At 41.3% G+C, this 16,415-nt stretch overlaps 1 long non-coding RNA gene across 1 annotated transcript; it reads left to right on the forward strand.

The window, feature by feature from the left end:
- Positions 1–10,604: 10,604 nt before the first annotated feature.
- LOC112950469 lies at positions 10,605–16,192 on the forward strand. Its single transcript, XR_003250011.1, has 3 exons — positions 10,605–10,665; positions 11,426–11,569; positions 16,176–16,192. It is a non-coding gene; the product is annotated as an uncharacterized LOC112950469 (long non-coding RNA).
- The last annotated feature ends 223 nt before the right edge of the window (positions 16,193–16,415 follow it).

Raw genomic sequence — 16,415 nt, forward strand, 5'->3', positions numbered from 1 at the left:
CCCTTGTAGTTTGAAGCAGGGACAGATCTACAAATAATATGCAAAGAAAGAATTCAGCCTCCTCCGTTGATCATCTTTTCATTTGTTATGTTCCAGCAAGCCTGAAATTCTTCTCTCTATCCCTAATCCCCAGTTCATMAAATTTGTTTCCAGCTGTTTATCATCATTCTATAAGGCCAGCAACATGTCAACATCAACAGCTGTGTTCTTCTGATCTGCTACTTGTATGGGAGCTCTTGGAGTTTTAACAGCCGAAACTTTCAAGCATTGCTGTTCAGACAGAGTGTGTATATAGTGTTTTCCTAGAAGCTATTTCTCAGAAGCTCCATATGTCCTCCAGCCAAGCCATGACAAACATATGACTGGGTCACAGATGGAAGCAAAGAGAGAAAAGTGTTACCCCCCCCGCCCTCTGCCCATGCTTGCAGTATGGTCACACTAACTAGGCAATTTATTTGAAAAGTACTCATCATTTGGACACAATTATTAGCTACCCCAGAGATACAGCTGGAACATTGTTTTGCTGTGGTTTTCAACCTCTTTTGATTTGCAGACTTCTACAGTTTTTCCAGTAGAGTTTTAGACTCATTTGTGACAAGTTTAAGCTCACTGACAACAAGCTTGTTTTTTTCTCAGTTATCCCTCCCAGGCTCTCTAGGTGTGTTCCACAGCCATGTGGGATCTGTCTCCCAAGGCAGGAGAGTCTGGTTTGGTCCTGGGGACAGTTGACCAGATTGCCTTTTCACAGATACAGTGGCCATTGTTAGCTCAGGAAGAGCCCTTCCAAGTTCTCTGATATTTTTAAACTCTTCTTAAATTATGTCTTTCCAAAGTCTCCTTCCACAGTTTGGCTCTGCAGAAAAACATGACTGCATTTGATAAAGACTCAAAACAGAAACAGAATAGAATAAATATAATAATCGAATAAATAGAATAAATAAATAGAAATTAAGAAAATTCGGAAAAGATGCCAAAGCAACAAGACTAATGATAGCTGTGACTGTGTGTATGTGCTGTGCAACTTCCAGCATTAACCAGTATGCCAGGTTGACAGTATTCTTGGGAACATATGCATCTGCTGTGTCACTGGCACTGCCTGTTCAGCCTTGGACAGGCTTTTTCTCTTCTTGCAGACTCTCTAGAAAGCTTTGTTTCACRCAGAGGTTTTGTGCCAGAATCTCTCATGATGCCCAGCTAAGCTCGTAGCAGCCTCTCTGGCTGGATATTTTTTTTCCTAAGTTGGTAAAATGTGCTTGTGCCATCTAGTCAGTGCAAACTGCCCTCTACCTCAGCTCACCACTCAGTTCAGACATAATAATATGTCTGAATTATTTTCCACATGTATCAGATGAAACTTGGGTGAGTTTCTCAGCTAGCAAAAGTCAACAGGACTGAGGCAAAGTGATTTTTACCACCTGATGGTCTTAGTTATAGTCAGAGCCAGAAAGATGGAGCACATCATTTGCTACTTATTCATTATTGATGCTGTTTTTCCATAGGGCCATTGATCACCAGTGAAGAGGAGATAAATGAGTGAAAACCGTTCCCTGTAAGCAGCATGACAAGCGAAGACTCAAGATGGAGATCCTTCTTTAGAGGTAGCAGGTATTTTTTAAATCATGTTTGTGGCGCTGAGTCTGCAAGGGTAGCCCTGAACCCCTCAGCCTAGCCCCTGCCCTTTTCGTTTTTCCACAGAGCGCAGCTTGCAAACAGCAAGGGACCAATTCTGTCCTCCAAACCGTGCTAGAGATCACCTACCCCAGCCTTCTGGGAGTCTCCTTTTGCACCACCGGTCTCTCTGTTCTATAAATTAAGCCCTGTCTAGTTCATAAGCACAAAAGTCAAACTTTCAAAATATCTTTGGGCAGAGAAGAGGGTATAGAGTTGGGGAAGAGGGACAAACAGCTTGCCAGCCCTGGGTGGCTCAGCTCCTGTGCATGTATTTTGGCCTTTGCATTTATTGAGTGTCTGTACTTTTGAAGGAGGAAGTTCAGAAGAGGGCACTTCGTCATGTCTTTATCTGATTCCACTTTGCTTGAGTTTATATTGATAAAGATTGCCTTCTGATGAACCCATGCTGCTTTTTGCTGTGTCCTTAGGCTCCTGCTTACCAGCCTGACTTGCAGGTATGTAAGCAGGGGGCTCTGGGACGGTGGAGATAAAAGTTGCTCTTTTTTAAAGAGCTGGCTGTTCTCACAAGGCCCAGGGAAGGTGCCAAATTGAAGTACTGCCAAACTGGAGATCTTGTCCAATGCYAAGAATGGAATGGTGAAACTCTTAAGAGAAGTATTTGTAGGGAAAGGTAACAGCTCTTGTTAGACCAAGTAGAAAAACTTTGGGGGAAAAAAAGAAGTGGACAAGGTTTTGGGCACATGATTCTGTTTAATTAAAAGAAACACACCGAATGAATGGACCTCGAGTGAAGGAAGCAAAAATAGAAAAGCCATCTATCAATATACTACTGGATGACTAATTAGAAAGCCTCAGGTTTCAACTGCTAACTGTTTTACCTCATTTCCTTACAAAATAGAGACAGCAATAAAAATGTCATCTTGGGGATTGGGCAAAGCCTGATCAGTGCTATGGAGTGTTCTAGGTCAGGTGAGATGCTACAGTGTGGGCCAGGAGGACTTTCTGCCTTGACATTCACCATCCTTACGCAGTCAGGCAACAAAACAAGTGCATGTGGCAGGAGAGCTAGGGAGAAGATGTGGGGTCAGTTCATACTGGTTGTCTCGGCCTGCCTGGGCAGGAGCCTTCCCTTCACACCAGCTGCAAAGAGTAAAACAGAGCAGCAGCAGCCAAGATGAGACTGCCAGATTTATCAATATGTGCTACTTACTTTTTGAGCTGTTACCTCCAAAAATACAACCTGAACATTGCATGTATATATGTAGCATGTATTTAATGGCTGATTTCATAGTCTCCACACACAGTGGAAACATCATTAATGTAATATAATAGGCAGGAGTTAGTCCAAATCAAAGTCAGGAAATTCCGAGTTATTGTTCTTATGGAAACTGTGACAGCTGAATTATTGGGCTTGTTAAGAAACTAAAGATAACCCCATTCAGAGTAGATAAAAACATTATGTATGAGCAAGGAAACTGAATTACAGTTGCAGTGGGAACAATAAGTGCATATCTTGACTGCTGTGTGAAGCAAGTGGGAACTTCACCATGCTGTTACATTTTTACATTACATTTTACATTACTTGATGTTGTGAATTACAATTTGGCACTTATTTAGGAACAAATTTGAAATTCTCCACTATAAACTCCAATGGAGGTTGCAGATCTAGAAGGATTAAGACATGGTGATTCAAAGCTCAGTTGATGCAGCTAAAATGAACTTTCATCTCAGTTATTTCCTCTTCCACAGCTTGCTGGTGGATGTGACCACAGAAAGCGTCATGAGTCCTTTCTAGACTTCTCAGCAGGAGACTGCCCAACTGCCCAACTTGCAAATAGATGCTGGAATGGGTTTCCTAGCAGTCACAGCCCCTTATGCTGGGACAAAAACCATGGCAGGATCCTGGAGAATAAAAGCAGTCTGACAATGTGCCTGGGGCTGCAGCTGAGGCGCAGCCCCTGTGCAAGGCTGCTGTGCCAGGGCTGGGCCACAGTTAAACATGCACAGTGTTTCCTCCTCAGGGTCCCCTCACCCCTTCCTACCGTGACACACAGCCTGCCCACAAGCAGAGGTGCTCGCAGGCTATGGGCAGCTTCCAGGCAGATCTCAGGAGGACCATTGGGATGAAGGTTGCCAGCAGCTCTGCTGCACCCTTGCAGCTCCCAGGCAACCAGCTTGCCAGAGCACCTCAGGGGAGCAGTTTGGGCAGAGTGGAGGACAGTGTCCTCAGCTAAGTTCTCGGTTACCTTTGTTCAGGGATCACAGGGAGAGGGAATGGATTTCACTATCGTCTGGCCCTGCCAAGTGTCCATCCAGAGCCCACAGGATGAGTGTCCCAGCAGCTGCTAACCACTTCCTCCAGCCAGTCAGAGGGAAGGGACACCTCTGCCAGCACACTTGGCAGGGGAAGGTCTCTCCAGCTCTTTCTGGGAGGAGTAGGGAGATGGGGAGATTAAACCAGATCCACTGTGTGCTCAGTCTTCCCCTAGAAGATATCCACTTGTTTGTACCTATACAGGTCCCCCCACCAAAATCTGCCATTAGAAGCTTTGGTCATCGTGGTTATTTTTGAGTAATACCACTTGGAAGCAAGAAATGATGTTGGGGTGTTGGCAGTGACACAGGTCATATTGAGAAGGTATATGGCAGCATGCCCCTGAGAAGGGCTTAGGAGAAGGTTGTTATGCTAATGCCCCATTGAATCATATGTCCTGTTGTGCTCTTCTCCTAGCATCCAGTCAGAGTTTTACAGCGAATGTGCAAGAAAATACAGTAAAAAATGGGAATATTTCAGCTGATCATTCTTCATCCAGTATTTGAAAAATGGCATCCAGGCAGAGACTGCGCTTTCTGGGGTCGGAGAAGCAGATGCATTCAGGTGGGCCTTCTCTTTGAGCCGGGTCTGGGATGGATTCTGTAGCTCAGCTTGTGGTAGAGAACCATGCTAGGATTTTAAAGGTGCCTATGGCAAACATTTTCTGATATGTTTTTTTTGCAATGCTGACAGGTCTTCCCTCTTTTCCCAACAAAAATTGTTCTAAGTTCTGTTGACATATTTTTACACACGTGGAATTTGAGACATTTTGTTTCTACTTAGCTTTGTTTTAATCAGGCTTGTCTGAAATGTCATATTTTAATGAGCAAAACAGTAAGGTTGAAGAAGTCTCATCCACAGGATGTGGGGCAGTAACTGCATTCAAAACTTGGCTCAAGGAACCAGCACTACCTGACATCTCTAATTGACACCCCTAAATATCGGATGTCCGTATATGTAGAGAAGGTGCATGTAGAGGAGGGAAAATTGTTTTAGTCTACTCTCTGGTATGATTCACACTTTTAATATCAAGATTAACAGCCTCTGTTATATTGCAAACTATGCTTGTATTTTCATTTACATCAAAGGATTTAAGAGCCTTCAAAACCTAGCGTTTTTAAAAATAGCTTAAAGCATACTGTCTGGCAGCATGAGTCCCATTTAGCACACAGAAGCCAAGCTCTCCTCAAATTAAGCAAATAACTGGAAAATAAAAATTAAAGAAATACCATGTCCTCAGCTCAACTTGGCAACATCTATCATACTTTTGTTTCAGGAAAAAGGGATTTCATGAAACACAGTAGTTGTACCCAGGACATAGCCCTAGGTGATAAGCCCTGCAAATCAGCAAAAACTGTGCACCGTAAAAGCTTGTGCGAAGGCACAGAGCCTTAATTTGAATTTTTGGGCTTGTTTGTATTTCAAAAGCAAAGCCACTGAATTGCATCTTAAAAAGTGTATTCCAGTACAGGTTTCCTCAAAACACAGCCAAGGTTTGATCAAAAGGTTCTCAAGTCTTCAAACCTTTTGACAAACCCGAGGAATGTTTACACTTTCAAAGTAAACCCCAAGTTAAGTGAATTTGCATGGGCTGGCATCTTGCTATGGAGNTTTTTTTTTTTTTTTTTTTTTTTTTCCCCCTGCATTCTAGCCAAAATCCCATCTATGGCCTGCTATTTGGCTCTCACTGCTGGCATTCTAATATTTTTATTGATAAATCTGCCAGCAGCAGCAAAAAATAAATATGTACATCCAAATGAAATATTTAACAGTGTTTGTAAAACCTCAAATACAAAGGAATCCTGTGTTTTGGTTTTATATCACGTCCATTCATGTGGATCAGACTGCACAGTACTCACATGTCTAAAACTAAGATAATCCGTACTACATATAGAAATACATTTTAATTAYAGGGCAGTAAACACTGTGTCATTTTTTGCTGTATGCATTTTTTTTTTTATCAGCAGACAAAAGCTGACATTTGTTTTACTGATAGCCCTGTATTCCCCTACCACTTCCACCACGGCAGCATTTCACTCGCCCAAGGAAATTGAAAGGATCAGAGCACATCTGATGTTCCATTAATTTAAAACGTCTGCCAGGACTTGCATATTGTAGCAGCTTTAAAGTGATTGAATTTGGATTATTTCAAACTCTGAAAAGTCCTGCCTTGCCTGACTGAGGCATTATCAAGTGACAAAATAAAATATGATCCTGGTATAAGAATATCTGCAAGTACATACGTTCTCTTCCTTGTTTACACAGCCTTGCAGCAGGCAGATTAGGAGCAATGGGAAGGACAGCCTTATTTATTTTTCTTTTCCCTTTATGTTTTTGGTAGCAGGCCCCTTTTTTTAAAGCTTTAGCCCAGCTAAGTGGAGACACCTGGTGTTTGTCGCTGCAAATTCACTAGCAAGGCCGGGGGGAGAGCGGGGCCGGGGCAGTGTCCAGTGGGTGCCGGACACGCGGCCGCCTCACCTCCCCTTGCTGGGGGCTGCCGCAGGCCCAGGCTGCCTCTGCTCTTCCCCATGCAAATATAAAGGCAGCTCAACTGCAGGAGTGCTTTTACACAGCAGGCAACCAGTGTGTATTGGAAGGGGAAAAAGCTTCACCCTGTCAGGTGCTAAATTAAAGTGCTAAGTTTTGGGTAATAACTGTTTTGTAATGCTTAATAAGTAGCTTGTGTAACATAGTTCCAAAAGGAGAAAAAGTTTACACATGGCCAAAGAAATATTAAAGTTTCACTACAAAAGAAATACTGTGGCTGCCAAGACCTGATTAGTCATAAAATCCACAGCATTATCACCATCCATCACTGCCTTTCTTTTAATGACCAAACTAAGAAGAGAGACATCAAAGTTTTGTTGTTGTTGTTTTTAGAGAATAAGGTTCCCTAAATACAATAGGGAACAAATATAAGATCCCAACATATTTTGATAGAACCCTGACCCAAAAAAAAAAAAAAAAAAAGAAAAGAAAAATCATTTGAATGAATCACAAAACATATGTTATGTTTTGCTCTAAAAGCCATGAAGTTTATGCAGTGCTCTATTATGGTGACTGCTTGGCTTTTCATGCATTCCTAAATTACCATGTAATCTAAAACCTTGTTTTCAGCTGCTCTATATTGGAAAGTCCCTTGCAATAATCAGGATGATTACAAGCTAGTGCAGAGAACAAAACTTGTTTGGATTATTGCAAATAAAAGTGTAATTTCTCAAAAATTTTACCTTTGCAAGGGATAAATTAAAAAAATAATAATCAGAATTATAAACTTTTTTTCCTTCCCTTGCTTGCTTGCTGGAAATCTTTTAAACATGGAATTAATTTTGGCCACTCTACAACTTAAAAACACATGGATAGTTGGTGTAAAAATATGTTTCTTTCCTGTAGGGACTTGACTCTAATTGGTGTGCCAAAACTATCTCACAGAGATTTCATTGTCTTATCTACTTACATCATCTTAATGCGATTTTATTTTACTTTGTCAAAGTCATATTAATGTAAATGTGTTCTTGATAGCAAACAGAGTTCTTTTTTATGCTAAATAGGATTCAGCTGACTCTAATAAAACAGCTTGCAATCCATTAGGCTATAACTGTAATATAGTTATTTTGTTTCCCAAATAAAGACTGTGTCAGAAAGCTGTATAAGGATTTTTGTCTTGTTTTTCCACAATAATTGCTTGGGTGGGGTTACATTCTGATCTTTAAATGAATAGTATCGCTTGGAACAAACACTTCATATATCTTTTATCTTCCCCTTGCAATACAGTTCTGAGTTTTCTTTGAAAATGCAAAGCTACTTTTCCAGATAAGTCATCAAAATGTTTCCAAAGTATTTTAACTGCCAGATTAACTATATCTTGAATACAAAGATAGATGGCTTACATTCTTTATGCAGAAATCCTGCCAATGCATAGCAACTAGCAACAAATTAATTTCTTTTGCAACAGTGGAAAAAAAAAACTGTTTTGCTATGCAAAGCTCAAAAGGTAAATAGATATTTAAAAAGAAAAGAAGGTTACTCATTCTGAAAGGGTAATCTGTACGCAGAGAACAGAGGATTAAACATACACTTGCTCTCTTTACAGAATCAGTGTCCTAGCTTTCTCTTAATGTATTCAGCTAATTAAAGATTGCAGTGACCTTGTGGCAGATTTTGAAATCTAGGAATTCCTTTTTTTTTTTTTTTAAAGCTGCCTTCCTCACAGAGCTTAATACAATCTGTTTCAGGTCAAAGTCTGTTTATGTCAGCAATGTTCATACTACACAAGTAAAATGTTTTAAAGCATTTATCAACTGGAAAATATTGCAAACATTTCATTTCCTTTGATACAGACACAAAAAACCCTCTGCCTTCATTGCAAATTCTTGTTCATATGAATCACTCTGAGTAATATTTGCTTTAACTTTCGTGTGGTTCTACAAACAGCCTTTATATGGCTGGACTTCAAAGCTGGTAGAAATAAAGGTTAGAAATGTGATAGGAGTAATCTATTATTAGGCATGAAACATTAAACCACTTTTAGTTATAAGCCTTAAAACCTGAATAATCTGGGTTTTTAACTTGCTGCATATTTATTGTGTTTTCAGTTATTTAAGTCATTTAGCATGGAGGGACTGTTTTGAACAGAAATATTTTCCATAGGAATACGAACCACAATTGGGTTTAATTTTTCCTAATATTTAATTTAGAAAAACTGCAATATTATAACWGGCTTCTCATATGTCAAAGTTGAAATACTCTGCTTGGTGTTTCTTGCGGTATAAAATTAATCTCTTACCAGGCTGCTGACCCGAAAGGCAGGTTTGAGTGAAACATGCATGGGGTAAAGGAAGGAGGGGGTGGGGAAAGCCGATAAAATCTCGTTCTTCAAATATCAGGGAAGGGAAGGAAAAAAAAAAAAAAAAAAAAGGAGAAGAATGTCACAACCCTCCATTGACACCAAATGACAAAAAATGACCCAAATGTGTGTGAGTGGGGGAAGTTTCTTTGGCAAAAAAAAAATGGATGAGGTTCCTCTGGAGCTGCCTACATGGCAGGAATGTTAATTGTTAAAATCTGCAATGTGGCAGTTGTTGCAGGCGAGCGCGTTGTCGCTGTGCGCGCCTGTGTTTGCCTCTTCCCTCCCCCTTGTATATTTACAGTGAAAGGAATGTACTAATGTTCCGAACGGAGTCAGATGGCGCGAGCAGATCTTTATACAATTAGGGAACTTTAAACTGCTAAACTGATAGCAASGGGTAGGAACAAAACTTTGCATTGGTAACATTTTGTTCTTGATTAAGTTTGTGTACTAATACAGTAGATTAAAAATAAGTCCAACAGTTAAAAATACATAACAGCTCAAGCCAAACAGGTCAGCCAGAAATAAACTATCATTTGAAATCCAGAATTTTAAATCCTCGTGAGCCTGGGAAAACCACAGGGATACAGCCTGGGCCCGATCCTGGTCGCACTGGTGCCAGCGGGAATTTTACCGTTGGTAAAATGAGGAGCGTGAATTTTTTTGTTTCCTGTTGATTTTAAGCCCTTAAAGAAAGCATTTTGTTTCCTCAGGTCCTGTTGTGCTGAGTTACTATGGCTGCCACGCGGGTGACAGGAGACTTTGGGGCCCTTTCTGCAGCGGTGCACGGGGCATCTTGAACCTCATCACCACAGAGAGCTCGGCACTGCGAAGAAGGAACACGAGACATGACGAGAAGTGGGTCGTGTTCTGATTAGAAGGTGCTGTCCCAGCCTCGTGCCGACACTGAAGGAGAGGCCTCGCAGCTCTCGGCACCTGGGCACGGTGCCCCAGGTGAAGAACTGGCGAAGCCCAGCGTGTTACCTGCTCTGCGTCACCGGGACCGGCTCGCTCCGCTGCAGTTTGCCCATGTGGGAGCAGAAAACTCGCTGACTATTTATATTTTSGTTGGTGAGAGAATGGGGCCACACCCACATAGTGCATTAGTGTGAAAAAAAGCATCAACAACATGTTAGTCTCCACCTTTCCTTCTCCCATGCCCCTCCAGCACTTCTGGTCCTGAGCCAGCGTGGTTTAATAGGTTACGCTGCAAGCCCCTGGACTGTAGCACTTTGCAAGGTTGCACATTCACAGGAAGCCCATGTGCGCAGAGCCGTAACGCTTGCAGACTAAGGAGCAATCGCCCTGGCAGGCGGCTGAGAGAGATGTTCATATTGCTGGGAAAGGTGAAAACGTGATTGAAACTGTTCATTTTGGGGGCATCCGGGACTGAACAAGGCCACAGTTCCTGCACAACAAATATCTGTAATTCACTTGTCCTGGTGTTACAGACTTAATTTGCTCTACAAATTTGGTTACTTGGAGAACATGTAAACACTGAGAAATATATAGGGTGATCCATTAAGCATTAACTTAGTAAAGCCTTAAAAAAAAACTCTTTTATTATTAAAAACATAAAGGGAAAGAGATGCTACACTAGTGAATGAAGTCAGCTGACTACTGAGAGAGGCTGTGGTTTGCCATTTTGAGTAATCTGAGTCATTGAGRTATTTTTAGGCACAGTAACAACTTCTACTATAAAGTACTTTTTTATTTGGATCGTCCTCAAATAGTGTTGTCCTCTTGGCCCCCAGATTCCTTCATCCAGAGAGGCAGAGCTTACTGGCCCAGATGCCCTGAGGAGGAAGGAGAGCCATGGAAGACTGATGATTTGGACCACATGGTGGAACAAGATAGACCTCTGCATCAGGTTGGCAGGATATTTCTTTTCTTCAAAGGTCTCCAAACCCCATAAGATTTTCTTTGATATCTTTCCAAGTGAGTTTATCAGCATTGGGGCATATATTTGTTTAGATTGTTCCCGTAGGCTGGGACTTTCAAAGCAGCAGAAGAGTGCCAAATGCCAGTTTCTCACCAAGTTCTCCATAAAGATTTCCTTAGTTTCCTTTGAAAATCCTAGCTGTAGTCCGCATCACTCTGCACATCTCTCTGCTGGAAAGCTGCCCATGATACCCTGCACAATGTGGGCACAAGGGTTACAGGAAAGGGCTTGAACAAACAAGAGTGACAATTTCAAAAAAGGGAGAGAGGAAGAACTGACTATAAACAGAGGAAAGACATGAAAATGTGCAAGTTGGGTATTAGACAGAGAGAGAAATAAAGACCAAATTCCCTATTCCTATTACTTTTATTCCTTTCTTTATTCTTCCTCTCTGCTCACTATTTCTCTGAGGTTTTCCTCTCATAGTGCCTTTGTGTTGTATTTTCTCTTCCATCATTAAGCTCTTTGCTGTCTTTTGAAATTGCTGCCTGGCATTCCATGATACTATAAATAATAATTCTGTAAAAAAAAGGTGGAGGATGGATGGAACAAATCCATTGGGACAGTTGTTTTCTTTTGAGGGCTCATGGTATGAGAATCCTATCATGAAAGGGCAGAACTTCTGTCATCCAGTGATGTCTACTAGTTGCCAGGCACTGCCTAATTTTGCTTTTAATTTTGATTTCAGGGGCTATTCTGTGCAGTTGTACATATCTATATTCCCAATATTGTTGAATGTAGTACTTTGAGCAAGCTCCTTCACCCATCGAAATAATGCCTGACATCATGGGGTCCTTCTCAGATGTGTCTTAAATTGGACCAAAAAGAAGAGGTAAGTGTATGCTGTGTATTGAGAGCATGGGCAGAGCCTGGGCCTAACACAAAACTTTTGGTGGCACTCTGGACTTGAAATGTGTTGGTACAAATACAGGTGACGATGCTATGCCAGGCTTTAGTCGCTCCTTTGTCTGGGCTCCCTGAAGACGAAATGTAGGCTACTTGACTAAAGCAGAGGTTTATAGGGAGGGAGGTTAAAGGATTTGGCAGCTGGCCATCTATTTACTTTTTATAAAATAGTAGATAAGAGCTCACTAATTTTAATGCACTACCTCAGAATAAGGAGGAGATTTTGGTGGAGGCATTCAAGCTAGTTGCCACCAAATCACAAATAAACTGATGGGCAAGCAAAGACTGCCAAAGCCATTTATTCTCCTACTCAAGGGAAAGGGCCTGATGGAGGTTATTTGGAAAAGTCGTAAGAGAAGGAATTTTTATTTTTTGAGGAAGGAAATAGAGAGGCTATTTCTGATATGCTCTGTATAGGTGTGTTAGTGATTTGTGAGTGACAGTAGGGTTCATGGGTGCTCTGACTGAGACTGAGAAGATTCTTTCACCAGCTCTTCGCAGCATATTTGTAGTCTTGAACATGGCCATTAAAAAAAAAAAGAAAAGAAAAAACACTAAGCACCTAGAAACTGCTCAAAGCCACGTTTTAAATCTAATCTGTCCTTAATGCCTCATGGTTTCCAGATAGAATGTAAAGTGTTGATTTTGCCCACAAATCCATGTGGCTTGGTCTTTGCAAGGAAAAGTAATTCTGTTTAGGCTGATCTTATCTCACGGCCTAACTCGCTTCAATGCATCCCTCCTCATCATGTGTGGATCCAAGGAAACCTCATGGCTTAAACATCAGCTGCCTAATGGAGTGAGTCTGGCCATAGGACCTGTTGTAACAGATGTGCCTGGCGCTTGTGAGGAGGTGAAAGGGAAGTCCTCTCCTTGGGCAGGAGGGGATGCGGGCTGCCCTCAGGGCCTGGCTTGTTCACTGAGAGCGAGGAGGACGAAAAGGAGACTGTGCAGGGAGATCTCTGAGAAACGCCCCAATTTCTCACTGCGTAGAGATAACTTGGTGGTCTCTGGGTCTGAGCGGGCAGTTTCTGCCAGCACAGCCATGGCAGGCACTGCCCAGCCAGGCTGGATGGGGCCAGTATCAGACTTGGAACATCCTTGCATCTTAGCACAAGAATTATTTTTTGGAAGGAGTTTTGTTAGGCACTCCTGGCATGTAAGCTTTTGGAAATCAGTTTCCCCTTGACTTATTTTGAGTGTTCAAGCACCAAGGTTCATAGACAGGCATCTTTCTTATGTGTTTTAGAGTTCTAATAAAGTACACAAGTCAGTAGAAGTCTTTTACTGCCCAGTGAAATCAGCATTGCAAATCTGTCTGAGCATGGCACACCAGCATCAGTCTCCAGGTTACGTTTAACATATTTGTGGTTCAATGGTCTTCACTCAGAATATTGGCTAAAATATTTTTATCTTTATTTTTAAATTTATTCTTGAAAGATTGCAGCTTTGGGCAGTCTGTCCCATGGCTTTTAGCAGTGACACTTACAGTTGTGTTTCACATAATTAAACAGCCAACAATACTTAATTAAGAAATAAATAACATCAGTAAAGTAGTAAATAATTATATGCAAGCAAATACCACAGACATTATCCATCAGGCAACAGCTGTGAGCATTAGTTTTGATTAATCAATAATGTTATACAATAGGAGAAGGAATGCTAGCCAGGCCTCTGGGGGAATCACCTACGCTTTTCTAAACAGCAAGCTTTGTTATTTTAAGCAGAACTTTTAGTAGAATCCTTAATTAAATCTAGCAGCCAACAGCTCCTCCATCAGCAATATGCCCCACTTTTCACAGCACAATAAGCAGCAGTTTAGGCGAGCCCAAATCAAGGCCTAGTCCGTGGTTTGGAAAGGTTGGCTGATACATCCCTGTCGGGGAGACTTCTACCAGCCAAAGTGCTCTCAGACTGAGGGCACTTTGGTTAGGTACTGGGTGCGAGTAAACTGAAGTGAAGGAACTGTTTTGCCTTGCTTAGGCTGGCTGTGAAAAGCGAGTGAGTACTTTGCAGTTTTTGCTCCACGAAGGTGGAACACTGTGGGCTAAGTGTACAACTGGTGCCTGCAGAGCCCTTCTCTGAGACTAGGTAGCTGGGCAAGCACAGGTGCAATATTTTCTTTTAAATGTAAATGGAGTTGTAACTTGCTCCCTTCTTGCATACATTTTGTTGCTCCTTTGGAAACAAGTATGGGTGGATTCTTTCTGATGCTGAAGAAGTCTAGTTGATCCTTAAACATACCTTCAGGATGGAGGAACCTTAATGGAGCTTTCAGGAGTAATGCATCTCCTTGACAGCACATTCCACTTTCTGAGAACTTCCAACACAATCCCATTGATTTCTGCAGAGCTGCATACTACTAATACAGCCATGCTGAATTTTGCTTAGAGGTTTCATTCAGTCAGCATGGTTTCCTTTTCCCTTTCCCTTTCCTTTTCCCTTTCCCTTTCCCTTTCCTTTTCCCTTTCCCTTTCCTTTTCCCTTTCCCTTTCCTTTTCCTCTTATCTTCAATGAATGCGGAACTTAAAAAAATGCAAACCTGTCAGAAAGACTGATCACGGCTGTATGTAGATCACAGCATAGAAAACAGATGCAGGATTTTACATCCTTTAACCAATTTAAAGGAGCAGGAACAGGGACAGGAAGGATCTCTGGTATGTTCAGAGTCATGTTTCTAGAATCCATGTTTGCATCTTGATGGCTTTTTCCTTATGAAATTGATCACTGAGTGCCTCTTGGCATCTGAATAAACAACAGCAACATGACTTGCACTGGGAATCAAGTAATGGTAATCCCTCTCTACCACCAGAAGGAAAGAACAGATAGAAAAAGGAGACTGAACCACAGGGTTATTGCTTGGTTTGAAAGAAGTCAACAAACCAGACATGTTAGCCTGCATCTGAAGGATTATTTTAATTCCCTGCAATGTCAAATGCACCTGCAAATTTCTGAAGCATAAAATCCATGGGAGACTTGAAATGGCAATGCTACTAAGTAGTTAGGGCAGGGAAAGCCCTTTACTGTTCTTTGAGAAATGGAAGTAAGCRGGAGCCAATGGTGAAAACACACTCTCCACTTATAAAACAAAGAACTTTACACTGATCAATCTTGGAACCTTTTTCCCAAAACCCTATCAGAGGGAGAAAGGGGAAAAGGAATCTTTTTGCATGATAATTGCTGATAGCACAACAAACCCCAAAGGGTTTCCTTACCCATTTCTAGACATGCAGGCACTAATAAACTTTTGTGATAACATTAATATTCTTGATAGTCTCTGTGGGCTCATTCTCCCAAACTAGAATCTCATTATATTCTGTGAACCTGAAGTGAATTTGTGGACATTTAAAGGTATAGCCTTTAAATTGTGGCAGGGCTGCCAATTCACAGTACTTCTCTGCTGCTCTTGTTCTTTATGGTTTCTTAGGTGTCCTGTGTTGGCAGCTTGGAAACCTAGTCACAAATCAAGGCTTCGTGGTTTTGAGCAAAATACTGCAGGTCGCAAAGAAAGCAACTCCTGGCACCTTTTAGGTTCCCACTGGTTCTAGCTGTGCTGACCAGCCCCGGCACCCCTAGGAATGGGTTGGTTTTGCTACGTGGGGAGTTGATTAGTAAAGCTGATTGCTCTGGAAAAATTAGAAATGCTTGTGTAGATAGGTTAGATGACACATTGCCAAAGCAGCTGTCGTCCTGGTGCAGCAGCGCTGACTGTCGTTCTGGACTCTCTCATTTCAAATAAATAATCTCAAATCTAAGTGAATCCAATTCATTCCCAGATAAGTGATAAGAAGTGAAATCGAATGAAAATCAAATGGAAAGTGCTTATGGTTCCTCTTAAAGATCAGAAAAGACGTGATTATGTGTCTCCTCCTCTACCTGTGAAATCTATTTAGCTTGCTTATCTCAGTATTGTGCAAAACCCATGTTTGTTTAAATGTCCTCCCTGATATCTATAACGTGGTATGTCCAGGGGGACAGGTCACATGAATGCATACGTCTGTATGGGAGCTAAGGAAAGTAACCCATCCTGGAGGTGAATCTTAAACAGTTTCTGCAAAACAAAATCTCAGGTCCTTTTTTATTAAAAAATAATGACTACAGTATAGATAACCTATAAAATCCATGGAATTTCCTTTCCTTACATGAGAGGGAGGCATTATCAATATGCCTGGGACAAGGGGAGGGTTGTTTGAGGTTTTTGGTTTTGTTTGCTGGAAGGTGGGGTGAGAAAGAGGGGAGGTTGTTGCTGTTTGAGGCTTTGTTTCCAATTATTTCATAGATTATCTGCATTGTCTTTAGGGACAGTATTTATAGCAACTGTTAATTCTTCCCCTTACCCAATAGAATAAAGTAAAAAAATACAGAGAAAGGTCTTGGTAAGGGTATGGATATTTCTAAGTAAAACAGCATGTTAGTAACAGATACAGATGTGGCATCAAAACAAAATCTTTTTCTATGTCCAAATATAAAGTATTTTAGATAATATTTTTTATTAAAAGGAATAAAGTTTTTGCAAACTTTCTTTCTCACAGGCAATATTTGGCATCTTGCACAGTGAGTCTGATAGGAGGAGAAGCAGATGACATTCAGGTATTTCTCTTCAGTCCTGTTATTCCTGCTTTTTTTTAAATTGAGATGAAGTCCCGTGTTTCTAAATACAGTAAAGGCAAATCTCAGCAGGCCTTTACCTTGCTCTCAGTCCTAAGCTTGTGTGTCCCAGGGACTCTGCTCGGTGATTTCGCTTGCTTGGTTTTCTCTTCTAGCCAATACAC

This window comes from Nothoprocta perdicaria, unplaced genomic scaffold (genome assembly GCF_003342845.1).
Source record: "Nothoprocta perdicaria isolate Ctin4 unplaced genomic scaffold, notPer1 scaffold_32, whole genome shotgun sequence".
Classification (NCBI taxonomy): domain Eukaryota; kingdom Metazoa; phylum Chordata; class Aves; order Tinamiformes; family Tinamidae; genus Nothoprocta; species Nothoprocta perdicaria.